General features: G+C 39.0%; 1 long non-coding RNA gene across 2 annotated transcripts in view; it reads right to left on the bottom strand.

Moving 5' to 3' along the window:
* The window catches only part of LOC307184504, a 180,007-nt gene that overhangs the window by 76,831 nt on the left and 90,579 nt on the right, over positions 1 to 12,597 (bottom strand). The gene's annotated exons all lie outside the window — the stretch shown is intronic.

Consider the following 12,597-nt stretch of genomic DNA (forward strand, 5'->3'; position numbering starts at 1 on the left):
AGTTGTTCTTTTTTAATTGATTTTTAAGAGTTAGATTTAGACCTTCAAATTTTCCTACTATTGATTTGATGCTTCTGAATGGAAACAGCAATGTTGATATTTAAAAATTATTCCAACTTTACATATTTCCTCAACACAGATCAGCTTTGGGCAAATCTAGCCATGTCAGATGCCTGCTTAAATGACTTCAATGGCTCCTTATTGCCTTCAGGGGCAAATCCAAGCTCCTTACCTTGGCAATCAAGGTCCTTCTCGTAATCAGTCCCTTATATACTTTCGGCTCATCCCTGCCACTAAACAACCAGCACCCTGAAACCTCAGCTACTACAAACATTTAAAGTCCCAGATGTGCCTTGCTCCATTTTTCCTCCCTGATTCTTTTCTGGCTGTTCTTTGTCCAATAAAGTCATACATTCCATCACTATATGTATATATTTATACACACACACACACACACATATATATAGTACCTTCCACGTGTAAAGTTCCAGGAATGTAGTCAATGGCATCAGCTCTCTCAGTGTCCTTTCTTGCTCTCATCCAATGCCACCGGCCTCTGTTTAGCTTTGATTTTAGCTAGAATCTTTTCCTAGGGCAGCAAGGTAACCACTGCTGGTCCCTGTCCTACATGTTGTATGTTTCCTGAGAGCTCCAGCACAAATTGCAAGAAAAACTCTGATCAACTCAACTTAGATCAGACCAGAATCACTGTGGTCATGGGAAGGGAGAACTTTCATTCTTGCTAGTTTGAATGATACACAATCCCAAATTTACAAAATACTATGAAAAAAATAAAGAGTAATTCTGGTCTTCCAAAAGAAGGTATACTGAAATGACGGAACTCATATATAAGATATATATATAGAAAGAGAGAGACGGAACTCATATATAAGATTATATATATATATATATATAATCACTTCTTTCACAAGCATTATATGCATCAAACCTAAGGAATTAAGTACCTCTTACTAACTGTTACAAATATCTCTCAGGTTCCAGTTGTGTATTAATCCTTTCCACTGAATCAGCTTATTGGACAAAGGAGCCAACGTTTAAAAAAATAATGTAATATCTAAAAATTAGAAATCCAATTATCATGGTAGTGCTTAGTTAAAATTTGAAAGAACTTTAAAATAAAGCATTTTTTAATTAATAATTGCACAGTGTGAAAATGAGTAATCCTAATATAAGAGCTAACAAAATCAAAGTTACCACACAGCAAGCACTGGTCCTAAATATTTCTAAAAGAGAAATACAATGCTGGAGAAGGAAAGGCAGAAGGAGAAAGGAAGAGGAGGAAAAGACAAGAGAGAGGAAAGTAGGAGGAAGGGAGAAGGAGGAGAGAAACAATAGGGCTACTATAGTAAAAGAAAAGGAACTCTTTGAGGACTAGATGTTTTTCTCTCCTCACACCACATACCAAACCTAAAACCTCATGGTGCAATAATCATGGATGTTTTAAATATCTAAGACACTAAGGCTGTCTGAATCTGTTCCTGAGAACTGGAAGTAAGAAAAATAAATCCTTCCTCATGTACAAAGATTAATTACATAGTTTAGCAAGGGTTTCTAAGGCAGCAGGTTTTCATTGACATGCAAATGAAAATCTTTCTTTTGCATGAATCACCCTGAAAGTACTAATTAGAACTTAAAATTCTTGTTTGTAAATCATATGAATCTTATGAAATATGCTTCTGCCTTAGAGAACTGTTTCCTAAGGGCTACCATATGACCAGAGTGTGGAGCAGATGTTATCAAACAGACAAAGACAACCTTTTAAAACTCAGAGCAGCTCGGGATAGCTGGGGTAGCAAAGCCCTATTGGATTTCTATAAGTAGGCATGAAGAGGGGAAAAAGCTTTCTGCTAAGTGGTCCACTAGGCTTTTAGTTAGGTGAGCATTTGTACTCCTAGGTCATAGTCTGTGAAAGTAAATAAGTTAAAATCCCTGATTCAGTTAGGAAGATGCAAAAGTGATCTGCTTATAATTTAGAGGAAACCATTAGAAGCCAGGACTCAGATTCAATTGGAACTCAATCTTTATTGATCTATATGTAAACTATATGCTGAATATGGTCAGCCAAACAGTGTCTGTAAGGATCTCTTCAAATAGAGCTTGTTTTGCTTTACTCTGGGAAGCCATGTGGCAAGATTATAACAATGAAATGGTACCGGGAGAGGCCTTGACTCTGAATATATTTAAGATATTTGCTGAAAACAAAATAAAACAAAAAACTGAATCATTATGCTGTATACCTGAAACTAACCCAATATTGTAAATATTCAATAAAAAGAAAAGAAAAACAAAAGACAAAATGCCTCTAAGAGGAGCTCCGCAGCCTTGTCAAAGATGTCCTTAGCTGATGCTGTCCATTGTCCTGATCTGTAGGTACCATCTTGATATTTTTCATTTGCAGCTGTTATAATCTGGAGCACATCTTGGAATCTGGACCATGAGAGCATTTTTGTTCATGAGGTAAATTATTCATTTTAAATCAAATTAAAAGAGTACTGGAACATAAATGACAAAAGAATATCTTCCAACTTCCATCTACTTTCTCTTTGACCCTGATACGTCTTCTATACCCCAATATCTTCTTTTTCTTTGTTTTTTCACTCATAACACTGAAATAGATCTGAACCTGAGCCCTGTCCCATGTTCTCTTCCAAGATACAAAAATCATGTGACATCCACTTTGCCTCCAACCAGTGAGCCTCTTAATTTAATACATACTTTGAATAGTAAAGGCCGGAGACATAACCAGGAAGTCACTTTAATACCATCAATCCTGCCTTCTCTTTTGCTGCTTTCCTAGCACAGCTAAGTTTTAGCTTAGGTGACTGCAGTCCTTCCCTTTCTCACTCACTCCCTTCCCCTTCAGGTGCTCAATGCATATTTCCTGTGGTCCTATCTTAGTATTACTTATTCTCAGCAGAGCAAACTTTGGTTGAAAGGGATTTTAGATATCCAAAAGCTGGTTTGTAAATAATGTAGAAAATTAGGATTGATCTTCACAGGTCTTTAAAAATCATATCACCTGTCCTGCTGTTCAAGGTTCAAAAACCAAAGAAAAAAATCTGAAAATATGCAACTTAATCCTAGCACAGCTTATATTTTCCTATTTGGTTCCCAGATCTATGCAAGACTGTACTTAACTCACCAGCCAAAGCACTGCGTATGTGCTCAGAGTTTCCAATGATACTATCATTACTCTGTGAAACAATGCACTTCTATTGTCAAAAACACACAGCTGCCAAATTTGTAATTACTTTATTATGTAAGCAGAATTCGTTCTTCATCTCTCAAGGTTACAGGAAAAGAAAAGGAAACACTAGGTTATCTTGTTAGGAAGTATATGTCCCACCATGGCAAAGTGGAAAATGCTATTACCTTAATAATTGTCCATTTGCCCTTTAGAGAGAGAATAGGTCTTTCTTTGGGGAAGAACCTTGATAAGGCACTTGGTATGGTAAGATCCTGAGAATATGGGTCTTGGAAGGAGAAGCCACAACAAAGCTAAAGGATGAACAAGCCTGCCTGAGACAAGGAGATGAGTTTTAATCTCTCTTTGGAAGGAGGAGAGCACAGAGGGACATGCAGAGAGAAGGAAGCAGATGGGTGGGCAAGAAAGAAGCTGAGATGCAGAGGTCCTTAGATTGGGAGGATCAGTGGAAATTTTCTGGAAATGGAGAGACTAATATTTTAAAGTGCCAGGGTTCAATTTGAAGTTATTTCCACTATAAATGACCTTTTACCTTCTCACACTTCTCCGATCCTACAACTCTTGAAGATACTTTGTATGAGGGGTGCACATTTGGGGGAAGTTAGGGTAGAGTCTGCTTCATGTCTGCATAAACACCATTACAATGACTATATGTCAGAAAAGAAGGAAATGAGAGGTAGAAGGGACCTGGAAAACACAGGCACCACCCTCCCCTCAAAGTGCAGAAGCTTGAGGACTTCTTTGGCTTCCATTAGGCATGAACAGATGTCCAGGTGAGTCTCAAGGGGTCAGGAAATCCCAGTTGATATCTAGGTTATCTCATTTCCTAATGGGGAACTTTCATCCATCTGTCAGAGTTTCAGGAATACAAAACACTAAGGTGTCTTGCCTGGCTGGGAAGGGCATCCTCTTGCTTCTGCTGCCAGTCTTAATGACATTGATAGCAGAGGCTAGATAAGCAGTGCCCTGAAAGAAACTCACAATGGCTTTATGAACCCTATGAATCAATCCCAACAATATGTGCATAAGCAGTCAGGTCTTTTTTTAAGCAATTGAGAATAGAATAAGAAAACAATCCATTATTAAATGGGTCATTTTTGTCACCATTGTCTATGTCACACTCAGTCTAGATATGCACCACAGAACATTTTATCAAGTACAGAATTAAACTTAAGGTCAAAGAAAAACTAAGGAAAGTGGTGTTTATTTATTTATTTTTTTTGGTCAAAAATACGAAAGTTTAGTTAATATTCTTTGAATTAATTAAAAAATTAACCACTGGATGATGTATGCAAAAGTTTAGTTAATATTCTTTGAATTAATTAAAAAATTAACCACTGGATGATGTATGATCTCCAGCAACCATGGCATAGTTACTGCAGGCAGAGAAAAGCTACCTGTTAGTAGCTGTATAAAATCCAAAGGATAGAGCTGCAAAGCATTGATTCCCTGGTAAAGGATCCCAGATACAGAAGAGGGAGAAAAAATACCCATCCCGCTGTCACACTTATTCCATTCTTTATAACACAGAGGAGTTATAAGGTTTCTTTGACAAGGGCTGTAAAATACTGAGAGCTCCCCAGAGGAAGGAGTAGCCGAGGAACAAGGTTTTATTAATTGCAGGGTTTATTAAGCATGAATCAATTCCCTATGCCTCCTCATATAACTTGGGCCTACTATTCATTTATAGGAATTTTTAGGTCCAGAATAATTTTTACAAGCCTTTATCGTTCAAGGCAGATGGAGGCTGGGATGCAAAGTAGTTCTTACTATATTTTTTTCTACGAGTGACTATTTTATACTTCATAATATCTTTTCTTTATAGTGAATGTTTTCTTATTTTTGTTTTCCTTAGTCCCTTTTTAATCTGTATGTTTCAGAAAGAGGGAAAACAACCCAGGTTGTTTTTCTACTTGTGAGAATTATGGCCTGTTCATATTTTTAGCCCCAGTGCCTAGCACAATACATAGTATATAACAGATGTTCAATAAACATTTTCTGAGTGAATGCCTAAATTATCCTTCTGAGCCCATAAGCTGGCTGTGTCCTGTTTCTCTCCCATACCTAATTTCAGTCCTTATTCCTTGAGCTCTGTGTCTTGCAGGTAAAGCTAACTAGTACAAAATGCATCAACAGGGTCCCATGCACTGAGGCTTACTTATGACTTTAGTCAATGGGAAGCACCACAGGGTAGAAAGGAGAATGAAGTTTGGGTATTTATTCTCCATGCTTCCTCCCTGACAGGTTACTACCAAAGACCACAGCCACAGCTCCTGTCAGATGACCCTCTCCATTTCTCTCTATTCTAGGAACCACTCTGTCCTGGTGTCCTTTCAAGTCTTGGGATAAACATGACTTCAAACAGTTGTTAGCCCCAGGGAACTTCACAGTACTTTACTGGTATCTCTAAATCCTGTCCATGACTTTGGAAGTAGTCCCTTTATTAAACTCTCTTCAATTACTCAATTGATTGTGTCATCTGTTTCCTGCTGGGACCCTGACTAATACGGCCTTATGATTTATAAAATACTATCAAAGTTCAAAAGGTAATTAAATGAAAATTTCAGTATCTGAACATTTTTTTAAATGACAGCTGAGTCTGTTGATCATCTGCATACCTCAGGCTGTCCTTTTTTTAACTGAAGGCAGAATTGTTTTTTATTTATTTCCTGAGTAAATGTTTAACCAGTTTTATTGAGCTAGTTATGATCTGGGAGCTCTTTTCTGATGAAGGTGCTCAGAGGTGTTTTGTAGCTAGTAGCTACAATAGTTATGAAAATACCTTTTTATTTAAAATGTGCACTAAATTACACTTCTGTGAAATTTTAGATTTAAGTAAGAAGAGTAATAAAAAAACTACATGAAATATATTGTTAAGAAAAGTTATTTCGATGATTGTACAGTAAAATTTTACTAAATGTTCATTTATACTGCAAATAAGGATACTGAATTAAAACACGGAGCTCAAAATTTCTTTGAATCACTCTATGTTATTATACATGATTGAATCAATGGGGTTGTATTTTTATTTTATGCATCTATAATATAATAAATTATACATGTAATTAATTAAGAGTATAAAATTATTTCCAAAAATATCTAGTGTCCTGAATTTTAAGTAAATCATTATTTGAGTGGAATTTATTTCAATATATAATAAAAACTAAATTAAAATCCATACTGCTTCAATATTAAAGAAAAATTAGTCATTTTAACCTTTTCCAAGATATTTAATTTTTTAAAATATCTTTATTGGAGTATAATTGCTTTACAATGTTGTGTTAGTTTCTGCTGTACAACAAAGTGAATCAGCTATATGTATACATATATCCCCATATCCCCACCCTCTTAAGCCTCCCTCCCACCCTCCCTATCATACCCCTCTAGGTGGTTTCAGAGCATGGAGCTGATCTCCCTGTGTTATGCAGCAGCTTCCCACTAGCTATCTATTTTACGTTTAGTAGTGTATATATGTCCATGCTACTCTCTCACTTCGTCCCAGCTTCCCCTTCCCCTCTGTGTCCTCAAGTCCGTTCTCTACGTCTGCATCTTTATTCCTGCCCTGCCACTAGGTTCATCAGTACCGGTTTTTTTTTTATGATATATCAGAACAACAACAAAAAAGGCATGATAGCATTTTTTCATTCATCTTCATACTAATTTCCCCAACTCAAATATAAAGATAAAGAAAAAGTCACAAGGGAAAAGGTATAAGAAAGAAAACACTAGGGGAAAAAAGCTGTCAAAATATTATTTCCCTTCTTTCCTCCTTGGATATCAACATTGGGGCTCTTTATGCCAAGTGGAAGCTTATAAAATGTAAGATTATAGCTGGATTGGATTAAATTCAAAATGCCCTTTAGCATCACACTCAGTTTTTTTCTTATATGGATGAAAGAATGGATTTATCTTCCTGGATTATCATTTTTTCCCACTTGCCAGTGTGTTTTGGCAGACTGAGAAGTGGAGGTGGTAAGCACAGTGGTACTCATATCTTCATCAATTATAAAATCACTCCCTCAGTCATTTTTTGCTACTGAGCTCCTCTCTTTTTTCACTTTTCTTTCTACACTGGTATATGAACTTCTTGCTCTCATTAAATCACTTAGCCCAGATAGAAATATTTATTAGGGATAACTTGAGAACACCACTCTAGAAGCAATAACCAGAACATTGGTTTCTTATGCTGGTGCATACTATCGTTTAATTACCCACTTGCCTGACTCTGACATTTTTTGTACCAAGCATTTATCACCTCATAAATGTGCATTCTCCAAGTTCTGTCTCTCCTCCTTGAAATGCTGTCTATACAGTTGCCCAACTGAGTTTCCTAAGAACCCAATGTTATAATTTCAGAAAACAAAGTTGTTGCTCACTGTTCATTGCTTCCAGTCTAAACTTCTCTGTGTAAATTTTCCCAAAGCTGCTTGAGTTGGTTGCTCTCGTCACGCTCAATCATATGCCCTATTTCTTCCTACCCAGTTCTCTTATGCTAGTCATACCAGACCCAAGAATACTATCTAACTCTTTCTGTCAACCAAAGCTATGCTTATCCCTGCTTACACTGGTTTATATCTGTTCTATTTTTCTTTTTTAATGTTTTTTAAGCAATCTTCCAGGCAGTAGATGTTGGGGATGTTTTGGAAAGATGAAAAAGCAAAGGGATGAAGCATCATCACGTACTGAGTTCTTAAAGTCATTGGCTTTTGACTTCAACGGCAGTGGCACAGGGTCCCAAAGAGCTACACAAAGCCAGAGATCCCTTGAGTTTTGGAAAAGAGAATCTGAAAGAGTCCAAATCTATTGCTTACTTTTAGTTTTATTAAATTTTGGCCAGAGAAGGTTGTCCATGTATTACCAATTCTTTGATATTTCCTAAGACTTCCTTTATGGGACAGGATGGGGTCAAACTCTGTAAATGTTCTACATATGTCTAAAAACTATGATTTTGCTTGGTTTATTGGGTGAAGCTACACACACACACACACACACACACACACACATACACACACATAAATGTAATGAAGATGATAGTTTCTTGTGTTGTTCAAATTCTCCAAATCTTCTCATTATTTTTTCCTGCTTAATTTATAGTTATTATAATTCTCAGTGAATGCAGAATTTTTTCAATTCCTCCTTTTATATCTTTCAGATTTCTATTTAAGTATTTTGAGGGTGTATTTGAATTGGATTAGCCTCTGGATTTATTATCCAATTTGTCAGTGAATCCCATCTCACCAAATGAGAAGCTTGCTGTAGCACTATGACTACAGGACTGTGTCATAAACACCAGACATATTGGATTAGAAACATATTTAAGAACTATTAGTATGGCTGATAGTTCACATATTATTGGAGATGAACACGTGTTATTTGATGGTAGGATGTGTCCACCTACACAAATGTGTCCAGTTGTGTCCACATTGCCCAGTTCACAACCTGGAACTCAGGGTTGTCAATAAATGATTTCCAAGGGCAGCAGAGTTTTTTTTCTCAAGTATGGTGATAGTAAAGCAAAGTCAGGACAATGGTTTATAACCATTGTTGAACCCACTGTCAAAATTCTGATTTCCAATTAAACAGTTCAAAGGAAGGTCTCTTTTTCTCTTCTTTTGGCTGTGCCACACGGCATACAGGATCTTAGTTCCCTGACCAGGGACAGAACCCGCGCCCCCTTCAGTGGAAGTGCAGAGTCCTAACCACTGGATGGCCACGGGAAATCCCGAAAGGAAGGTTTCGTTTGTAGATTTAAAAAATCATATGAGCTACAAATCATAGATCAAACAACTGAGAAGATTATTATGATTGAATTTGGGGAAAATCAGAAAAGGAAGGAAAAGGAGAAAATACTATGAAATGAGAGAAATAGACTTTAGGAAGATGGCTGAAGAGTAAGACATAGAGATCACCTTCCTCCCCCCATAGATACATCAGAAATACATCTACACGTGGAACAACTCCTACAGAACACCTACTGAACGCTGGCAGAAGACCTCAGACCTCCCAAAAGGCAAAAACTCCCTACATACCTGGGTAGGGCAAAAGAAAAAAGAATAAACAGAGACAAAAGAATAAGGACGGGACCTGCACCAGTGGGAGGGAGCTGTGAAGGAGGAAAGGTTTCCACACACTAGAAAGCCCCTTCGCGGGCAGACTGCGGGTGGCGGAGGAGGGGGAGCTTCGGAGACAGAGCAGAGCGCAGCCACAGGGGTGCGGAAGGCAAAGCGGAGAGATTCCCGCACAGAGGATCGGTGCTGACCAGCACTCACCAGCCCGAGAGGCTTGTCTGCTCACCTGCCGGGGCGGGCAGGGGCTGGGAGCTGAGGCTCGGGCTTCGGTCGGAGCGCAGGAAGAGGACCGGGGTTGGCAGCGTGAACACAGCCTGAAGGGGTTAATGCACCACGGCTAGCCGGGAGGGAGTCCGGGAAAAAGTCTGGACCTGCCGAAGAGGCAAGAGACTTCTTCTTCCCTCTTTGTTTCCTGGTGCGCGAGGAGAGGGGATTAAGAGAGCTGCTTAAAGGAGCTCCAGAGACGGGCGCGAGCCGCGGCTAACAGCGCAGACCACAGAGACGAGCATGAGACACTAAGGCTGCTGCTGCCGCCACCAAGAAGCCTGTGTGCGAGCACAGGTAACTCTCCACACCTCCCCTCCCACGAGCCTGTGCAGCCCGCCACTGCCAGGGACCCGGGATCCAGGGACAACTCCCCCAGGAGAATGCACGGCACGCCTCAGGCTGGTTCAACGTCACGGTGGCCTCTGCCGCCGCAGGCTCGCCCTGCATCCGCACCCCTCCCTCCCCGCGGCCTGAGTGAGCCAGAGCCACCGAATCAGCTGCTCCTTTAACCCCATCCTGTCTGAGCGAAGAACAGGCACCCTCCGGCGACCTACAGACAGAGGCAGGGCCAAATCCAAAGCTGAACCCCAGGAGCTGTGCGAACAAAGAAGAGAAAGGGAAATCTCTCCCAGCAGCCTCAGGAGCAGTGGATTAAATCTCCACAATCAACTTGATGTACCCTGCATCTGTGGAATACATGAATAGACAGCGAATCATCCCAAATTGAGGTGGTGGACTTTGAGAGCAAGATTTATTATTTTTTCCCCTTTTCCTCTTTTTGTGAGTGTGTATGTGTGTTTCTCTGTGAGATTTTGTCTGTAGAGCTTTGCTTTCACCATTTGTCCTAGGGTTCTATCCGTCCTTTTTTTTTTTAAATTTTTTTCTTAATAATTATTTTTTTATTTCAATAACTTTATTTTATTTTACCTTACTTTATTTTATTTTCTTTTATCCTCTTTCTTTCTTTCTTTCTTTCTTTCTACTTTTTCTCCCTTTTACTCTGAGCCGTGTGGATGAAAGGCTCTTGGTGCTGCAGCCAGCAGTCAGTGCTGTGTCTCTAAGGTGGGAGAGCCAACTTCAGGACACTGGTCCACAAGAGACCTCCCAGCTCCACATAATATCAAACGGCAAAAATCTCCTAGAGATCTCCATCTCAACACCAACACCCAGCTTCACTTAACGACCAGCAAGCTACAGTGCCAAACAACTAGAAAGACAGGAACACAACCCCACCCATTAGCAGAGAGGCTGCCTAAAATCATAATAAGGCCACAGACACCCCAACACACACCACCCGACATGGACCTGCCCACCAGAAAGACAAGATCCAGCCTCATCTACCAGAACACAGGCACTAGTCCCCTCCACCAGGAAGCCTACACAACCCAGTGAACCAACCTTAGCCTCTGGGAACAGACACCAAAAACAACGGGAACTATGAACCTACAGCCTGCAAAAAGGAGACCCCAAACATGGTAAGATAAGCAAAATGAGAGGACAGAAAAACACACAGAATATGAAGGAGCAAGATAAAAACCCACCAGACCTAACAAATGAAGAGGAAATAGGCAGTCTACCTGAAAAACAATTCAGAATAATGATAGTAAAGATGATCCAAAATCTTGGAAATAGAATAGACAAAATGCAGAAACATTTAACAAGGACCTAGAAGAACTAAAGATGAAACAAACAACGATGAACAACACAATAAATGAAATTAAAAATACTCTAGAAGGGATCAATAGCAGAATAACTGAGGCAGAAGAACGGATAAGTGACCTGGAAGATAAAATAGTGGAAATAACTACTGCAGAGCAGAATAAAGAAAAAAAAAATGAAAAGAACTGAGGACAGTCTCAGAGACCTCTGGGACAACATTAAACACACCAACATTCGAATTATAGGGGTTTCAGAAGAAGAAGAGAAAACGAAAGAGACGGAGAAAATATTTGAAGAGATTATAGTTGAAAACTTCCCTAATATGGGAAAGGAAATAGTTAATCAAGTCCAGGAAGTGCAGAGAGGCCCACACAGGATAAATCCAAGGAGAAACACGCCAAGACACATATTAATCAAACTATCAAAAATTAAATACAAAGAAAACATATTAAAAGCAGCAAGGGAAAAACAACAAATAACACACAAGGGAATCCCCATAAGGTTAACAGCTGATCTTTCAGCAGAAACTCTGCAAGCCAGAAGGGACTGGCAGGACATATTTAAAGTGATGAAGGAGAAAAACCTACAACCAAGATTACTCTACCCAGCAGAGATCTCATTCAGATTTGATGGAGAAATTAAAACCTTTACAGACAAGCAAAAGCTGAGAGAGTTCAGGACCACCAAACCAGCTTTACAACAAATGCTAAAGGATCTTCTCTAGGCAAGAAACACAAGAGAAGGAAAAGACCTATAATAACAAACCCAAAACAATTAAGAAAATGAGAATAGGAACATACATATCGATAATTACCTTAAATGTAAATGAATTAAATGCTCCCACCAAAAGACGCAGACTGGCTGAATGGATACAAAAACAAGACCCATATATATGCTGTCTACAAGAGACCCACTTCAGACCTAGAGACACATACAGACTGAAAGTGAGGGGATGGAACAAGATATTGCATGCAAATGGAAACCAAAAGAAAGCTGGAGTAGCAATTCTCATATCAGACAAAATAGACTTTAAAATAAAGACTATTAGAAGAGACAAAGAAGGACACTACATAGTGATCAAGGGATCGATCCAAGAAGAAGATATAACAGTTGTAAATATTTATGCACCCAACATAGGAGCACCTCAATGCATAAGGCAAATACTAACAGCCATAAAAGGGGAAATCGACAGTAACACATTCATAGTAGGGGACTTTAACACCCACTTTCACCAATGGACAGATCATCCAAAATGAAAATAAAGAAGGAAACACAAGCTTTAAATGATACATTAAACAAGACGGACTTAATTGATATTTATAGGCCACTCCATCCAAAAACAAGAGAATACACATTTTTCTCAAGTGCTCATGGAAC

Source organism: Stenella coeruleoalba (genome assembly GCF_951394435.1).
Source record: "Stenella coeruleoalba genome assembly, chromosome: 3".
In the NCBI taxonomy this organism is placed as follows: Eukaryota; Metazoa; Chordata; class Mammalia; order Artiodactyla; family Delphinidae; genus Stenella; species Stenella coeruleoalba.